General features: G+C 44.4%; 1 long non-coding RNA gene across 3 annotated transcripts in view; it reads left to right on the plus strand.

Moving 5' to 3' along the window:
* Window positions 1-19,590, plus strand: part of LOC149121927 (uncharacterized) — a 106,212-nt gene that overhangs the window by 14,815 nt on the left and 71,807 nt on the right. The gene's annotated exons all lie outside the window — the stretch shown is intronic.

Genomic DNA, 19,590 nt, shown 5'->3' on the forward strand with positions numbered 1-19,590 from the left:
ACTGAACACCCCCTGGGATGATGTTCATCATCATAGGCTTCTCCATTTAAATCCTGTGTCTCCTTCTTGCTGAGTGACCTTGGGGAAGGGACTGGAGCTTCGTTGTTCTCATCTGAACAAGATTTCTGGAGTCGAGGGAAGTAGTGAGTCTGGGTGTCCTTCTAAACTTAGGATTCAGTGAGAGAGACTCTCAAGTTCTTCATCCATAAAATAGTTCTCCATGAACTGTTCTGTTCCAGACTCTGTAAGGACCAAACACACAGCACTCAATTAAATCACAACTTATATCCCAAAGCAAGATGTATTTGGGGTTAATTAAAAACACTTGGTACCACTCTATTTAATTAATTCTTTCCATCCTTGTAGAAAGTGCTAAAGGGTAAGTTTTTAAATGTTTAAAATCGTGACTTTCATACGGATATCAGATGAACATGTGTTAAGGATTTTACTCATTGTGAATGAGGAGACCAAAGCTTTTGCCACCACGTTCTCTATTTTTGTACCATTGATTATTCTAATTTTCTCCTGTGGATCTAAATTCCAACTGTACAGGTTGAAAGCACGCGCGTGCTCGTGTGTGTGTGTGTAGGTGGGATGTGTGTGAATAGCCTTGGTTTTAAGAAAGTATTCTCTGTAGTTACAGTGTGTTTTGTTATCAGTTTCCCTAATTAATAATAAACTCTAATTAGATATGGGGAGAGAGGAGTTCCCTGAGGATGCATCCTTTTGAGAAAAAGAACAGAAAGGAAGAAAATAGAAAAGATGTTAGCATGGAAATTTCGTTACCCCTTGCTGTCAGTCTACAGTCCTAAAGAGAAGGTAACAGCTCTATTCATCTGCATTTATTGAGCATTTACTGCATGCTGTGACAAGATGTGTTGTACTGGGTGGTGTGAGGATTGCAGAAATGATTATGAGGCTGACTCCTGCTTACAGGGCTTATAACTTGGTTGAGGGATAAAGACAGTGGGAGGCAACCTGTTGAGCACCTTTATTTTGTAGTTAGAGAAGACAGACCAGGATGGAGAAGCAGCTTGGAAACTTTTCTTGAGAGAATTCTTAGCAAGAAGCTCAGGCATATAGCTAACAGTGTCCAGTGACTGCACATAGGTGTCTGAAAGGATGGTGTGTGGGAGGGGGTCAGACTTATGCACGTGACTCTGAAAGGCAGAGTTAAGTCTCATTCATTCAAATGAAGTGTATGGAGTGCCACTCTATAGCGGGTTCTGTCCCAGACACTGGAATTACAGAACAGTGAAAGAAAGACAAAAACTTTTGCCATCAACAGGAGAAAGTTGCAAGGAAGACAGGCTCCCCAGGAGCTGTTCAGAGGTGGACTTTGAACTCTGTGAGGGCCTCTAGGGAGCACCCGTGTTTACTGGTTTGAAGACCTCTTGGTGAGGATATGGTTAAAAGAAAGTAAATTTGCAAGTGACAGAACCAAGTGGCTTTTGCTTATGCTTTTTTTCTGCCCTGTTTGGCTTTTTGAAGACCTGGATGTACCTTCTTCCTGGGGGGGTGAGAATGTTCTGGCATAGGTTAGCTCGGCACCCGGTGGAGTCCATTTCTGCCTCTGGGCTGGGTGGGGCCACCAGGTGCTACTGTCTCCCATAGGCTGTTGAGACTGGGCCCACGATATTGGTCAGAGGCACTTTGTTGCCCCCTTATGAGTGCCCACTTCTGAGCCTGGGGGCTGAGGAACACTGGGAAGATCTCCTCTCTGCCGTTGAAGAACTCAAAATAGAACTGGGAGAACTGGGGGGTTGGGACATCCTATGTGTATGGCTTGAAGAAGCCCAAGCAGTCAACTTTATTGAAGATCCACATTGCACTTTATCTCCTACAGTTATCCTTTCTAACAAATAGGTATGGGAAGCAGTAACACATTGTTAGTAATGTATTCTATTTTGGTTATGTTGGCGGGGAATACCCACAGTCAGTTTCCACAAGTGTGTGTGGAACATCTACTCCCAACGAGGCATAGTTCTGGGTACTGTGGATACAAACATATAGTAGCCTAATACCTTAACAGTGTGTTTATGTGAACAAAACAAAGCAAGAACTGCTTAAATAAATGTCATTGATAGAGAATTATTTAATTCTAATTTAATTTCCTCTGCTGTGTTCTCCCTAGCTCTTCCCTAAGATTGCACTTTCTCTACATTTTTTAAAGTATCTTGCCCTAGACTAGAGCAGTAAAATTCCTCTCTATTCTGCCATCTTGGTGCTTCTAGCCCATATTCTTAGAAAGAAGGTCGGTGCTTAGGGAGCCCTCATAGATAAACAGTATTCTCCACGTTAGCCTTGTTATGCATGAAGATGATCAAGTGCACAAGTGGGTAACATTGTCTCTTCAACAACTTGTTCAGTTCTGTGGCTAGAAGCTCAGGGGCATAGTGAAGAATCAGTCAGTTGTCATTAAAAGACTGGATGAGCAAACAGGGCCATTGATTAGTGTGCAGACCAAATCTGGTAGACCTCTGACCCCACATCATAGCTGTAATTCCTGTAGGAGTGAGGTGGCAGGTGACTGAGTTTGTCATTCAGTAATGGTCCTCCTGGCTCAGCAGCATGGCCTCGACCTGGGCTATACAGTGGCATTGCCCCTTCCAGTGGCTACAGAACTGCCTCTGAGCTGCAGTTTGTCTGTGAAACTGCCTGAGTTAATGAGCACCAGGAAGTGCAGGGGCCGCACACCAATGGCCTTTTCGCTAGGGTATTCATGAGAAAGGCAGCATCTCTAAGTGCCCCGAGGCCCACACGGGAGACAGGGTTGCCAGGGATGCACTGGGGAGGATTTCAGAGCGAATGTTCCTCTAGAATCAGAGCTGCCAGTCGAACAGGGAGAGGCAGAGCACAGAACTCAGTAGTGGAAGCATAGTCATTGATGCTGGCTTTTTGTTTAAAGATTTTACTTATATGTAGAGCAAAATGACACAGAGGGAAAGAGATCTTCATCCACTGGTTCATTCTCCAAATGACCCCAATGCCTGGGACTGGGCCAGGTTCAAAGCCAGGAGGCTGGAGCTCCATCTGGGTCTCCCACGTGGGTGTCAGGTGCCCAAGCCCTTGGGCCATTTTCTGCTGCCTTCCCAGGCAAAATAGCAGGAAGCTAGATCAGGAGAGGAACCGCCAGAACTCAAACAAGTGCTCTGATATGGGGTGCTGCTGTCCCAGGAGGCAACTTAACCTGCTATGCTGTGCACAATACCAGTTCCGCTATTTTTAACCTGCCAGGTCATAGCTCCCTCCCCTTGTTGTGGAGTAGGTAGTCCTCAGCTGGATTTATTCTAAATTCTTGTCTCTGGGTGAGAGACGAATTCCAAGCAGAGACATAAATAAAGTGCAAGAATGGGAGCAGAGTTTATTTAAAGAGATTAAGGAGGTAGAACACGCACACACAGGAGTGCAGGCAGCCTCTCTTTATGAGGAGAGAGGGTGTCTGCTGGCATAGCTTCTATTGTCACTGCTGTGCCCACCCAAGTTCAGATTGTCTCCTTTATGTGGTAAAGAGTGGTGCCCTAATTGAATATACAAATAGGGTGGGGTGTGGGTGGGGCGTGGGTTGGGCTTTAGTGCGTGTGATCTCTGTGAAGGTTTATGGTGTTTCCACATGGAACTCAGCATACTGGTGGACATCACCACGTCTGCATGAGGGAGAAAGTGAGGCTCAAGTGCATCATGGGAAGTGGGTGTGCTGAGCCTGCAGCCATGTTGAATGGGGCTTTCGTGGTGCGTGGCTCCAGCAATAAGACTGCTGGAAGTCTCTCAGCTCCGGTCAGTTTCACAGGACCTTTCTGCTGTTGCCATCCTCTTTTTGTATTAGTAATTTCCCACTGGTTTTGAAATTCAAATTTCAAATCCAGTTATGTCAACTCTCTGCATTAAATCCTCTAACAAGAGCTGTTTGGTACAGCAGTTAAGACACTGCTTAGGATGCCTGCATACTCTATCAGAGCGCCTGGTTTGGCTTGACTTGTAATTTCAGCTTCCTGCTAATGTGCGTGAGTTGAGTAGCTGAATCCTTGCCACCCATGTAGGAGGCCTGGACTGAGTTCCAGGCGCCTGGTTTCAGCCTGGTTCAGGCCTGGCTGTTCTGGGCAGTTAGGAAGTGAGCCAGTGGATAGTCTCCGATTCCCTGACTTAAAAAAAAATTCCTGGGCCAACGTTCTGGTGTAGCAGGTAAAGCTTCTGTCTGCGACACCAGCATTCCATTTGAGCACTAATTTGAGTCCTAGCTGCTCCACTTCTTTTTTTTTTTTTTAAGATTTATTTATTTATTTGAAAGTCAGAGTTACATGGAGAGAGGAGAGGCAGAGAGAGAGAGAGAGAGAGAGAGAGAGAGGTCCTCCATCCACTTGTTCACTCCCCAATTGGCCGCAACAGCCGGAGCTGAGCCGATCTGAAGCCAGGAGCCAGGAGCTTCTTCCTGGTCTCTCATACAGTTGCAATGCCCCAAGGACTTGGGCCATCTTCCACTGCTTTCCCAGGCCATAGCAGAGAACTGGATTGGAAGTGGAGCAGCCAGGTCTGAACTGGCGCCCACATGGGATGCCGGTGCCTCAGGCCAGGGCGTTAAACTGATGTGCCACAGCTCTGGCCCCTGCTCCACTTCTGATCTAGCTCCCTGCTAATGGCCTGGGAAAGCAGCGGAGAATGACCCAAGTGCTTGGGCTCCTGTATTTACTTGGAAGACCCAGAAGGAGCTCCTGGCTCCTGTCTTCAGCCTGGCCCAGCCCTGGTTGTTGCGGCAGTCTGGGGAGTGAAGCAGCGGATGGAAGATCTCTGTCTCTCTGTAGCTCTGCCTTTCAAATAAATAAAAAATAAATCTTTAAAAAAAATTCCTCCAATTCTACCTTTGTGGCTCTTAGACTAGACCTGCTGGGATACAGAAAAAAGACCTGCGTGACCTGATGTCACCCTTCCTCCCCAGACTTAATTCCCACTTCCTTCTCCTTAACTCTCTTTTGGAGCACTCTGCCCTTCTTGCAGCCCCTGGTAACCGGCAGATTCCTTCCCACAGGCCTCTGCATATGCCGCTTGCTCTGCCTGGTGTGCTCATCTCCCGTCTCCACCTGTTACCTCCCACTCACCTTTCAGATCTTAGCCACAGCCTCTGTTTCTCAGGGCACACTCCCTGACCTCCCTAGCCAGCTCCAGCCCCAAACTGGAAGCTCTCTTAGGACCACATGCAAGGCTCCTTCTTAGTCCTTAGGACACTGATGGGTCAGTGTTGACTTCATGGTGATTTGCCTGAAGGTCTGTCTTACTCTCTCAGCCTTTAGCTTCATGGCACAAGAGCTCATATTGGTTCTTCCCACAGTTTCATCTCTATACCTGGCAGGTGGTAGCGAAGTTTCATCAATAATTTTCTATTCATTGAACAAATATTTATTGAGTACTCATGAACTGATTTTAGTGATTTGTTTTGTGTGAAGTGAGGCAGAACTGCTGAGAAAAGGGAGTTGCAGAGGCAACGTGATTTAAAGAGGCAAATGAGCTGGACATAGAAGTCGGGAAAATAGTTTCAGTCTGACGAAGAAAGGTTCTTGGCAGGTCTTGCTTTAACTCATGTCTACTACGGAGTGTTCTGGTTTCCCAGGGTTACAAACTCCAGGGTGCAGCCAGTACTTCCTATGAGATGAGAAAACTGCAGTGGGGAATTGTTCAGACCTCTGGGAAACTCAACTGAGAATTTTTATTTCACTTAGCAAATATGTACTGAAATGTAGTCTTTTATGGGACTATATCTAAAATGTTAGGAGCTGCAGGAACAATCTCACCTGTTCAGAAATGATTCAGCCACAAGGCAGAATGCACTTTGATGGGCTGTAGGAAAGAGTTACAACCTAGATTTATTTATGTCATCTCAGACATAACTAGAGAACAGCATCCTTCAGAATGAAAATCCAATTCTGGAGACAGGATACTTTTTTTTTTTTTTTAAAGAAAAGTTTGTACTGACATGGATAACTTGAGAGCATCACTTTAGGTCTTTATAAACAGAATTTACTGAACTGTAGACTGAATATACTACACATCATCTCTCTTAGGCATGGGGATTGTAAATATTTCATGGCATTAAATATGTAGCATGATTAGGATTGTGTTTTAGCAGTCAACTGAATAAGGTTTTAAAGCAATGGAATGAAAGATGTCCTTTCAGTGTAACATGTTTTCATCTGGGGGGGGGGCTTTAAAAATATATCACAAAGAAAATTCTATATCTCATGAAGAAAATTCCACCTCCACAGCCAGAGTTCTTCCTGTTGTATCAGAGCTGAGCTACAGGATCTTGAGTCTTGGTGTTTAGCGCTCCCATTTTTAAAAAGAAAATTCCCGGAAAATCTGCACAGAAGTCCTTGACTTATTCACACATGTAATTTGATATGTGATGATATTACTCCAAATGTGAATAAAGAATGAAAACGGGAGAGGGGCGGTAAGGCAGGTTCAGCAATGCCGCTAATAAGGGAGGAGAGGTTGCTGATGAGAAAGAAGGAGTTGGCCAGAGGAGCGCCTCCTGCTGGAGGAGGGAGAGATTGCCTCTTGGCATTGTGGAGCTATGTGGACAGGAAGGCAGAGATGTATCTGGGATTGAGGCAGTAGGTTGCGTGTGGGGCAGTCCCAGGGAGCCACTGTCCTTGAGTCTGCCTGCGGGCCGTGCTAGATGAAGGGGCCTTGTGAGGCTTGAACTGGAAAGGCAGGGGAGGCCAGGTGGCTGGGGACTTCGGAGGTGCGTGTTTTGTCCTTTATTCTGTAGTCCTCGGAGAACCATCCAGGTGTCAATCAAGGGGAAGACTTGTGCTTATCCCCGACATGATGGCGTCCATCAGTGATGTGTTTCAGTCCTTGCCTTCCATTGCTCGGGACCTCATTCTGCAACCTGTCCCACGGACAAGCTGGTTCTACTTTTACAGCTTGGTGCTGAATCCAAACCCGCCGGGAGGGAATCAGATCACCATTTCCTCTTTGGCTTGAGTGTTTCATTTACGTAAGTTCCATATCCTCTTTGTTGTAAGGCAGTGTGTATGTGGGGGGTGGGTGGGGTGAGTGGGCATTCAGTGCTAGTGGTTAAAACAGTGCTGGGAATGTCTGCATCCCCGATCGATCGATCGGAGTGCCTGGGCTAAAGTCCTGGCTCCTCATCTTATTTCAGATTCCTGCCAGTGTTCACCCTGGAAGGCAGAAGATGAGGGCTCAGGTATCTGGGCCCCTGCTACCCAAGTGAGAGAACTGGATCGAGTTCTGTGCTTCTGGTTTAGGTCTGATCCAGCCCCACTGATGTGGGCGTTGTGGAGTGAATCAGTAAATGGAAAATCTCTCTCTTTGTCTATTCCTATCCTCTTGCCTTTCAGATAAATAAAAAAATATTAAAAAGTTTATAGGCTGGTGCCGCGGCTCAATAGGCTAATCCTCCACCTGTGGCGCCGGCACACCGGGTTCTAGTCCCGGTCGGGGTGCCGGATTCTGTCCTGGTTGCCCCTCTTTCAGGCCAGCTCTCTGCTATGGCCAGGGAGTGTAGTGGAGGATGGCCCAAGTGCTTGGGTCCTGCACCCCATGGGAGACCAGGAGAAGCACCTGGCTCCTGCCTTTGGATCAGCGCGGTGCCATTGGAGGGTGAACCAATGGCAAAGGAAGACCTTTCTCTCTGTCTCTCTCTCTCACTGTCCACTCTTCCTGTCAAAAAAAAAAGTTTATAGAAAAGAGGAATCGCCAGCCCTAGTGGTCATTTGGGGGGTGAACCAATGGAAAGATGACTTTTCTCTCTATCCCTCTCTCTCACACTGTCTGTAACTCTACCTGTCAAATTAAAAAAGAAAAAGAAAAAAAAAAAAGAAAAGCAAAATTAAAAGATAAACAAACAAGGCATGATGGGATAGGTTTTATAAAGGGCACGTGATTAGAAGCCCAAAGACTTGTGGCATAGGACCTGATTTAGGGGCCGGCATTGTACTGTAGTGTGTTGAGCTACTGCCTGCAATACCGGCATACCATATGGGCTGCAGTTTCTGTCCTGGCTGCTTCACTTCTGACCCAACTCCCTGCTGATGGCCTGGGAAAGCAGCAGAAGATGGCCCAAGTCCTTGGGATCCTGAAACCATGTGGGAAACCAGGAAGAATTCCTGGCTTCAGCCTGGCCTAGCCCTGGCTGTTGCGGCCATTTGGGGAGTGAACAAGCAGATGGAAGATCTCTCCCTCTCTCTCTCTCCCTCTCCCTTTCCTTCTCTCACTCTCTGTAACTCTGCCTTTCAAATAAAATAAAAATTAAAAAATATCTGTAAAAAAGGACTAAATCTATTATTTGGTTAGTGATTATTTGCTATACTTTTCAGTTTAGTTGAACCTCAGGTTACTCAGCTGTAACCAGCACCCCCCCCCCTTTTATTCTTTACAAAATTATGATTAGCATCAAGACAGCTAGTGTTTTGGAAGGTATGAACATTTTCCAGATATTAATGGTTGCTCCTTATAAGGTCGCACTTCGTTCTTAAACTTTGAGACCAGAAATGATGCTTAGAGGTTAACTGTTGCAAAAATGCTGTCATCTCACAGATACGTAACCAAGGCTCAGCAAGGGTGGCGATTTAGGGACCGAATTTGGGGACAAATCCAAATCTAACTCTTGAGGTCTGGGCCTTCTCTGTCTCACCACAGCCAGATCTTGTCCTGAGTCTCAGTCAAATCGTTCGTCCTTTCCCCTCTGTCCGGGAACAAGCAACAGCAAATGCTGCACCTCTGAGTCGGTGAAGGAGTCAGCCGAGCTCAGTTTATTGCTAAGTCTGACTGCTTGATGACCTTTCCCACATTCCATTTTCGGGGTGTGGGGGGAAGTTGGTCCTTCCTCAGCCCCACTGGTTCGTATCACCGGGAATTCTCTTATTTGTATTCCTGTCAGTGCCACATTTAATGCAGCAAAGCCTGCGTTTAAAGCAATAACCAGCCTGAAGTTTATGAAATAAAAGATTGATATCAGCTTCGTGAAACTCAGGCAAAAGCAATATCTTTTCTATATCTCACAACGCCTTTAACTGCAGGAACCTTCATACTCAGTGGCCACTGAAAAATGAGATAGACCATTAATAATGACAATGCTACAAATGAGGAGATAACGTCCAAGAACCACAGTTTTGAGCAATGCTGTCTTTACTTTCTTCATTGACTTAATGACAAGCGACAATTGTATTTACTGCTTTCTTTAGTTTCCAAGCTCATTTTCACTCTAAGAATGATTCATTGTATGTAGCTTAAAGGTTAACATTTTGTTTGTCATGTGGCTTATTTTTTTTTAACTTTTATTTAATAAATATAAATTTCCAAAGTACAGCTTATGGATTACAATGGCTTCCCCCCCCATAACTTCGCTCCCACCTGCAACCCTCCCATTTCCCGCTCCCTCTCCCATTCCATTCACATCAAGATTCATTTTCAATTATCTTTATATACAGAATATCAATTTATTATATATTAAGTAAAGATTTCAACAGTTTGCACCCACACAGAAACATAAAGTGTAAAATAGTGTTTGAGTACTAGTTATAGCATTAATTCACATTGAACAACACATTAAAGACAGAGATCCTACATGAGGAGTAAGTGCATGGTGACTCCTATTGTTGACTTAACAAATTGACACTCTTGTTTATGGCGTCAGTAATCACCCTAGGCTCTTGTCATGGCTTATTTACACATTGTGGCTCTGCATGGCTGAATCACATGACCATGGTCACCAGGTTCTTCTTCTTCTTCTTCTTTTTTTTTTTAAGCTTTATTTATTCATTTGAAAGTCAGAGTTACTGAGAGGCAGAGGCAGAGGCAGAGAAAGCGAAGTCTTCCATCCATTGGTTTACTCCCCACATGGCAGCAATGGACAGAGCTGAGCTGATCCAAAACCAGGAGCCAAGAGCTTTTTCTGGCTCTCCCATGTGGAAGCAGGGGCCCAAGGACTTGGGTCATCCTCCATTGCTTTCCTAGGCATATTAGCAGGGAGCTGGATCAGAAGTGGAGCAGCCAGGACTTGAACCAGTGCCCATATGGGATGCTGACGCTGCAGGAGGTGGCTTTACCCACTATGCCACAGTGCTGGCCCCAGTCACTAGGTTCTTCATGAGGATGATAACAATGAGGAGAAGGGAGAAAGATTGCTTTTCCTGTGAAGTAAAACATTCTGGAAAGCAAATCAGCTTTATGGCTGTTCTTCCAAAAGGTCATCCGATTTCTCAGAAATAAACTTGGACTATTTATTTGTACACAGAAAGCACAGCTGCCTGTAGTAAGTATAGGATTTGATATTTTGACCCAAGTAATTTGGCTTTAGCCAAACTTCCCAGTCTATCTTCTGTTACTTAACTTTCCTGATCTGATGAGTTTTTCATATGGATGCTTTTCATTTCACATATGGTTATTTTCAATTTTATTTTTATCTTGTTTAACTGCAACTCCTTTAATTGGCATTTTAGTCTGTTTCCTTTAGTTGGGTTTGAGTCTACCATTTTGTTCTGTGTTTTCTAATTGAGATATCTTTTCTTTGTTCTGTTTTACTTCCTTTTCTGCATTCTTTAGGATTAACTGAGGTCATTGTGTGTGTGTGTGTGTGTGTGTGTGTGTGATTTTTCTACCCTCTAATGGATTTTTTAAGATTTATTTATTTATTTGAGAGGCAGAATTACAGTTACAGAAAGGCAAAGGCAGAGAGAGGTCGGTCTTCAATCTGCTGGTTCACTCCCCAAATGGCTGCAACATCCGAAGCTGATCTAAAGCCAGGAGACAGGAGCTTCTTCTGGGCCTTCCCACATAAGTGCAGGGTCCCAAGCACTTTGGCAATCATCAACTGCTTTCCTAGGCCAAGCAGAGAGCGGGATTGGAAGAGGAGCAGCTGGGACTAGAACTGATGTCCATAAGGGATACTGGCACTGCAGGAGGAGGCTTTACCCGCTATGCCACAGCATCAGCCTCTCTAATGGATTTTTAAAAGTCCTTTCTGCTAATTCTATTATTCCTTTAATTTCTGTGTCTATTTCTATTGGCTAATTTCTCTCTTGGTTATGGGTCAAATTCCATGCATTTCCACATGACTTGTAAGTTTTTGATTGCATGCTGTATGCCACGGGGTTGATTATCTGGTGCTGAACAGATCACACCAGGACTCAGATGGCTAATCAGCATGAGAGAAACATTATAAAAATCTCTAAATTACCCTGAGAAAGTTAGAAAAATGATGGTTCCTCCAAGCCAAGAAACGAAGGAAGGCAGTGAATTTTTCCAGATGATGCTCGGCTCTGAGTGACCAGCTGGAGGAGATATTTGACTTGACCTTGGTGCCTTCCAAAGTCTCACTTTGGGAGGATTAGGCTTGAGCTCTAAGCTTCTCTTCTCAGCCCAATGTTGATATTTCCAGTGTGAATTCAGTCATGGAAGAGTGCTCCTGATAGTACCCGAACCCCAAACTTCACTCTGCAGAAGGCCTCTGAGAATGCCAGTTATATCTTAGGTTGCAGCCTCTAGTAAGGCTTGTACTTTTCTTCTATTAAAAAATTGTTTGTTTATTTTGTTTGAAAGGTGAGGAGAGGAGAGAGAGAGAATGAACATGCATGCTTCCATTTACTGGTGCTGGGCCAGACTGTAGCCAGGAGCTGGAAACTCAATCCAGCTCTCCCCTGGGACCCAAGTACTTGAACCATCATCTGTTGTCTCCCAGGATGCTCATTAGCAGGAAGCTGGAATGGAAAACAGAGCTGGGACTTGAACCTAGGACTCTCATCTGGGAAGCTGGGGTCCCAAATGATAACTTATCTCCTAGGTCTAACATCTGCCTTGGTGGCTGCACTTTGAAATTTGTTCTTAGAGAAGGAAACTCTGCTTTGCTTAGCCTCACAGATTTCATGGATCCTGGCACAAGCCTGGGCATATTATGACCATTCCCAAGATTCACTTGGCATGCCCTGATTTCAAGAGAATCTTAGGCCTCAGCATTGTTCAGCTCCAGTGAACTACGTGACTAAAGAGCTGGGATCACACAGGAGAAGAAGGACCCAGGCTGCCAAGGACAAGGACCATGGTGTAAAAAGCCTTACTCTCTCAGAAGGAAATATTAAGCATTATCAGGCAAGTGTGAAAGAACACTTCTTCTTTTGACCAAGAATTAGCACTGTCTGGGCATCTGCCTGAGCTGTGTTTGGGCAAGTTTGGTCGACATCCTCTTGTGCCTGCAGGTAAAGCCTTCCACCTGCTATGCTGTTGATGAAGATGACTTATTAAAAACACTGGAACCAGATAAACAGTGATGGCCATTTCCAACCTGGCTGTGTTTTGACAAGCCACATAAAAATGTTGGGAGCTACAACTATACCCCCTAATGAGAGAAGAAAGATAAACACTATGAAAAGGCAATTAATACATTTCCAAGTAATTAATAGTAAGCTAATAGCAATTTATTGAGCACCCATTAAATGCCAAAGACTGTGATAAGTAAAGGATATTAGAATATGATAAAACACAGTACCCAATCAAATAAAACAAGCTTAAGGTTTCTTTACATGTAGGGTTATCTTTTTTCTTTCAAGATAATTACCCTAGAACTACTCATTTACTATTTGTTAGAGATTTAAAAATATTGATTATAAATTGAATGGAAGAGGCAAGTAGACCATCTGCTTTGCTTTTCAAAGCTTGCTTTTCAAAGAGCTTCCTTACCTTGCAAGTCTTTTCATTCTTTCCAAAACTCCCTAATTCTCTCCTCTCCCATCTGGGCTAGCAACATAAACAAAAGCTCTATATTCTAAGAAAGAATTCAATGCTTGAGCAGGATGGGCCTAAAAAAGCATCACTCTTACCCCAGGAGATCCTGACCCAGTGAGACACATTATAGGTTGGTGGTTGCAGAATCAACTTGGATATGAGTTTCAACTCCACCAGACTCTAGATATGGTGAGTAATGGGCCACTCACTGCAGAGAAAACAAGAACTGAACCAAGTCTTTATAATTTCCCTGAAGACAGTCCTTGAAATAACAGCTCCTTTGGCCAATGACTTCACCCCACCACATATACACAAATACTTTTTTTCCCAGAAACCTTTTTTTTTTTTTTTTTTTTAAGATTTAGTTATTTATTTGAAAGGCAGAGTTACAGAGAGGCAGAGGCAGAGGCAGAGGCAGAGAGAGAGAGAGAGAGAGAGAGAGAGAGGTCTTCCATCTGCTGGTTCACTTCCAAATGGCTGCAAAGGCTGGAGCTGTACCAATCCAAAGCCAGGAGCCAGGAGCTTCTTCCAGGTCTCCCACATGGGTGTAGGGGCTCAAGGACTTGGGCCACCTTCCACTGCTTTCCCAGGCCATAGCAGAGAGCTGGATTGGAAGTGGAGCAGCCAGGGCTTGAACCAGCACCCATATGGGATGCCAGCACTGCAGGCAGTGGCTTTACCCGCTATGTTGCAGCGCTGGCCCCCCAAAAACCTTTTATTTAAGGTATGCAAATGTCATGCATTTCATAAATACAACTTTAGAAACAGTGATTCTTCCCACTGTACCCACCCTCTCATCTATACTCCCACCCCCTTCCTCCTCCCTCTCTTATTCTCATTCTTATTTTTTACTAAGCTATATTTTCAGTTAACGTTATACACGTAAGCTTATACTAAGTAAAGAGTTCAACAAATAGTATAAAAAACCCCTGTTCCTCAGCAGACAAGACAAGGGTTGTTTAAAGTCATCCCATCTCAAAGTGTCAGTTTCATTTTTTTTAAACTTTTTTTTTTAAAGATTTATTAATTTTATTTGAAAGAGTTACACAGAGAGAGGAGGGGGAGAGGGAGAGGGAGAGGGAGAGGGAGAGGGAGAGAGAGATCTTCTATCGGCTGGTTCACTCCCCAATTGGTTGCAATGGCTGGAGCTGTGCTGATCCGAAGCCAGGAGCTGGGAGCTTCTTCCTGGTCTTCCACATGGGTGCAGGGGCCCAAGGACTTGGGCCATCTTCTACTGGTTTCCTAGGCCATAGCAGAGAGCTGGATTGGAAATGGAGCAGCCAGGACTAGAACTGGCACTCATATGGGATGCTGGCACTGCAGGCCAGGGCGTTAACCTGCTGTGCTATAGCACCAGCCCCTTCAGTTTCACTTCTATAGGTGCTCTCTTTTGATTTCTTCTGTGACACCCTGCTCATTTAGAACATGTTGTTCAGTCTCCGTGTGTTTGCACATGTTCTAGAGATTCTTGAGTTGTTGATTTCCAGCTTCATTCCAATGTGGTTAGAGGAGATGCGTGGTATGATTTTGATTTTTTTGAATTTGCTGAGACTTGCTTTATGGCCTATCATGGTATATCTTAGAAAAAGTTCCATGTACCAGTGAGAAGAATATGTATTCTGGAACTGTAGGATGGAAAGTGCTACAGATATCCACTAGGTACATTTGGTCTAGAATGTTGATTAACTTCTAACAACTAATGTTTCTTTGCTGATTTTCTGTCTGGTTGATCTGTCCATTGCTGAAAGTGGGGTATCGAAGTCCCCCAATACTATTGTATTGGAGTCTACGTCTCTCTTTATATCCATTAACATTTCTTTGAAATAGCTAGGTGCCCTGTAATTAGGTGCATATACATTTACGATAGTCACATCTTTCTGTTGCATTGATCCCTTAATCATTACATAGTTTCCTTTTTGTTTGTTTTAACAGTTTTTGTGTTAAAGTCTATTTTTTCTGATATTAGCAAGGCTTTAACAGTTCTTTTTTGGTTTCTGTTGGCATGGAGTATCTTTTTTCCATCTTTTTACTTTCAGTCTGGGTGTATCTTTGTTGGTGAGATGTTTCTTGTAGGCAGTGAATAGATGATCTTTTTTTTTTTTCCCATTCCCATTCATCCAGTCTGTATCTTTTAAATGGAGAGTTGAAGCCATTTACATTCAAGGTGACTATTGGCCCTGCTGTTTTTCCATAAATATTTCTATTGTTTGCTTTGAATTTCCTTTATACTTGTAATGGGAGATTTTCTGCCTTCACCTTCTTTCATAGTGATAGCCATGTTTCCATGTTTTTGTGTATAGCTCATCTTTAAGCATCTTTTGTAAGACTGGACAAGTGGTGACAAATTCTTTCAATTTCTGTTTGTTATGGAAGGTCTTTATTTTACCTTCATTCATAAATGAGAGCTTTGCAGGGTACAGTATTCTGGTTGGACATTTTTTTTTTTCTTCTGAAGACTTGTAGTATATCTTGGAATTCTCTCCTAGCCTGTAGGATTTCTGATGAGAATTCAGCAGTGAGTCTGATTGGAGATCCTCTGAAAGTAATCTGGCGTTTCTCTCATGTACATTTTAGAATCTCTTCTTTATATTTTACTGTGGAGAGTTTGACTACAATGTGTTGTGAAGATCTTTTCTGGTCATGTCTGTTAGGAGTTCTATGTGCTTCCTATACTTGGACGTCCCTTTTGTTCTCCAAATTAGGGAAATTTTCTGTACTTATTTCACTAAAAAGGCCTTCTAATCTGTTCTGTTTCCATACCTGCAGGAACTCCTAAGACCCGTATGTTGGGTTGTTTGATAGTGTCCCATAGATCTCTAATACTGTTTTTTAGTTTTCTAATTTCTTCCTCTTGTTTTTTGGTCTGACTGTAAAATTTCCAGAGACTTGTCTTCTAACTTGGATATTCTTTCTTCTGTCTCACTGAGTCTGTTTTTAAAAATTTCCACCACATTTTTATTAGATCTATTGAATTCTTCATTTCTAATATTTCATTTTGATTTCTCTTTAAAATCTCAATTTCATGGGAAAAATTTTCATTCATGTCATTATGGATTTCTTTAATTTGTGGGTTTGCTTCTGATTACTTCTAAATAATCCTACAATCAGTTTTTGGAATTCTATTTCTGGGATTTTTTCAATTTCTTCATCTTCACATTCTAATATTTGTTGTTTTTTATTTTTACTTTTGATGGCTTTTATCTTTGGACTACGCCTCTGTGGCTTGTGTCTGCTCTTTCAGTGAATACCCAGAGGCGTGTGCAGGCTGTAGCCAAGGAGCTCTGTTCAGTACTCCAGGGTGAAGAGAGTGTTCAAGGTGACACCCGAGTTGAGCATGGTGAATCTCCTCTTTTTTTCTTCTTCTTTTTAATTATATGGCAGGTTTGTTCTGCTCTGTTGGCAAAGAAAGTCTCACACTCACCTCCTCTCCTCATAGGAGACCAATGCCTGGGTGCTAGTCCCATTGGGTACAATATTCATCTGCACTGCCATAGTAACCACACATAGGATCCGTGGAATCCCCAGTGGGAGCATGGATCCTGCAGCAATGACTCTCACCAGGGAATTGGAGTCCCAAGTGTGCAGGGCCATCCACAGCGACTGCTGAAAGTCCCAGCCATACCCTGCACCCTCCATGCAGCCACAGTGTTTTTACAGTCCCAGCACACAAGGCTCCAACAGTCACGAGCACCCAGCTCCCCATTAGTTCTCACAATCACACTCAAGTGTCTCTTCTCAGCTGGTTGCTGGGCATGTAGTTGTGAGCTGGGGAAGCTGTTACTTATGTCTAAAATGGCACTTGCCCTCTCTCGGCTAGTCACAGGACACTGATGCCAGGTTGTCAGGGAAAGAGAAATGTGCCCCTCTTATTTTCCTCTAGGTTGGCAGTTATACTGTCCTCCACAGGGCTTCAAGCTGGACTCATACCAGGTTCTTCCCGCAGCTGTGACTTGGGCTCCTGCAGTCTGGTCTCACTTCACTCTCCAAAGCTGGTCTCCGCTGCTGTGGTCCTGAGTTGTGTGCATCCACACCCTCAGCAGAGATTCACAGTGTCCTCCTAATTTGTGTAGTTTCCTCTGCAGTTTTCTGCCTAACTCTTCCCTGAGATTGCACTCTCCACTTTTTTTTTTTTTAAAAACTAACTTCCCCTAGGCTAGTGCAGTAAGCTCCCTCCCTATTCTGCCATCCAGAAGTACTCTTTGTTTTCATTGCTTCTCACACTTGTAATTCTGGTGGAAAAGTTGCCAGTACAATAATTATACTGTAAGCTTTTTTTTAAAAAGATTTATTTATTTATCTGAAAGTCAGAGTTACACAGAGGAGAGGCCGAGAGAGAGAGAAAGAGAGAGAGACAGATAGAGAAAGAGAGAGGTCTTCCATTTGATGGTTCACTCCCCAGTTGGCTGCAATGGTTGGAGCTGTGTTGATCTGAAGCTGGGAGGCAGGAGCTTCTTCTGGGTCTCCCATGTGCGTGCAGGGGCCCAAGGACTTGGGCCATCTTCCACTGATTTCCCAGGCCATAGCAGGGAGCTGGATTGGAAGTGGAGCAGCAGCTGGATCTCGAACTGGTGCCCATGTGGGATGCCAGCGCCTCAGGTGAGGGCGCTAACCTGCTGTGCCACAGTGCTGGCCCCTACTGTAAGTTTTAAAGTCCAATAACCTTACAGGCAATATTCTTTCTGGAAATTTCTTGTTTTAAATAGGTCATAAAAAATGAACTGAGATAGAGATAGAGGTAGAGGTAGATGTAGAGGTAGAAAGAGAGAGAGAGAGAGAGAATATAGGAGAACGCTGTCCGATGTAGACTGTTACCTATGGGGCACAGTGAGAGTTGGGCAGAGAAAGAGCAGGCCATGTTCACCTGTCAGGACAAACACTTGCTTTTGTTCAGTTGGATGACATCGCATCTTTCTGCAGCCCTCTGCCTCTGGAGATCAGTGGTTAGGAAATCCCTCCAGCCTCTGTGTTCTAGTAAATAGCATCCTACAAGGACCCACCCTTCCCCATTAGACCCGGTGTCCCTCCTTTCTCATTGCTTCCTAAGACTTTGAGTGACAAGACCAAACACAGGCCTTTCCCATTTTTGTCTGAACCTGCTGACCGGCTTGGGCATCCTCCTGCAGGGGCCTCTCGTTCGTGTCATGACTGATGAGCTGATATTGGAACTGTTTGTCCCTCTGAAACGAGCTAATGGGAAAGCATTTCTTGGTGTTGTAACTGACTGGGACTTGCTTGCTTGTGAAACATTCCCAACTGCAGACATTCCCAACTCATCTGCAACTGACTTGCCCTCCTTTGCTGGACTTCCATAAAAGTTTAAGGAAAAGCTGCTGTGATGGTATTCTGATCTGGGATGTTCTGTTTATCGAAATAACCTGAATAACATAAATCTTGCTATTTGGTTTTTGTCTTTGATATGCACCCCAGGTTTTTTAAAATTTATTTTTAACTTGTATGTGTCTCATAAATACAACATTATGTACATAGTAACTCTTCTCACTGTGCCAGCTCTCTCACCAATCCTCCCCCCTTCCTGCTCTCTCTCTTGTTTTATCCAAGAAAGAGAAATAAAAAAAAGAAAAAGAAAAAGAAAAAAATGGAGCAAAATAACTAAGAGCAGAGTTCTCAACTGTCTATTTTTTATTTTATTATTATTATTATTATTTTTGACAGGCAGAGTGGACAGTGAGAGAGAGAGAGACAGAGAGAAAAGTCTTCCTTTGCCGTTGGTTCACCCCACAATGATTGCTGCGGCCGGCGCACCGCGCTGATCCGATGGCAGGAGCCAGGAGCCAGGAGCCAGGTGCTTTTCCTGGTCTCCCATGGGGTGCAGGGCCCAAGCACCTGGGCCATCCTCCACTGCACTCCCGGGCCACAGCAGAGAGCTGGCCTGGAAGAGGGGCAACTGGGACAGAATCCGGCGCCCTGACTGGGACTAGAACCTGGTGTGCTGGCGCCGCAAGGCGGAGGATTAGCCTAGTGAGCAGCGGCACTGGCCCCTCAACTGTAGACAAGGGCTGACCATGTTATTGCTTCTCGAAGGTGATTTTGCTTTTTTTTTTTTTGTTCCCCCTTCCTCTTGTCCCTTCCTTCTTTCCCCTTCTTTCCTTTTAGAAACTTAGTTATCTTTAAAGAAGAACCCAAGGATGTTACTTCTTTTGTGAGCTCTTGGACATAAGAACATAACTATAACTTATGAGACATAGTAATATTCTCCATTTAATACACTAAAAGGAAATGATTCTTTGTTTTTTAGAGAGGCAGAGTTAGACAGTGAGAGAGAGAGAGAGAGAGAGAGGGAGAGAGAGGTCTTCTTTCCGTTGGTTCACCCCCCAGATGACTGCTACGGCCAGCGTACAGCGCCAATCTGAAGCCAGGAGCCAGGTGCTTCCTCCTGGTCTCCCATGCAGGTTCAGGGCCCAAGCACTTGGGCAATCCTCCACTGCCTTCCTGGGCCACAGCAGAGAACTGGACTGGAAAAAGAGCAACCGGGACAGAACTAGTGCCCCGACCAGAACTAGAACCCGGGGTGCCGGCACCACAGGCGGAGGATTAGCCTAGTGAGCCGTGGCGCCGGCCTAAAAGGAAGTGATTCTTGAGGGCAAGTTTTACTATTAAGTCTCTTGATACAACTCTTTGGGGACAGAGGTCCTACAGAGGAAGTTAGTGCACAGTGACTCTTGTTTATTATTATTATTATTATTTTTGACAGGCAGAGTGGGCAGTGAGAGAGAGAGACAGAGAGAAAGGTCTTCCTTTGCCGTTGGTTCACCCTTTAATGGCCGCTGCGGCCGGCGCACCGCGCTGATCCGATGGCAGGAGCCAGGTACTTCTCCTGGTCTCCCATGGGGT

Source organism: Oryctolagus cuniculus, chromosome 15, assembly GCF_051225735.1.
Source record: "Oryctolagus cuniculus isolate XC-2025 breed Fujian yellow rabbit chromosome 15, ASM5122573v1, whole genome shotgun sequence".
Lineage (NCBI taxonomy): Eukaryota > Metazoa > Chordata > Mammalia > Lagomorpha > Leporidae > Oryctolagus > Oryctolagus cuniculus.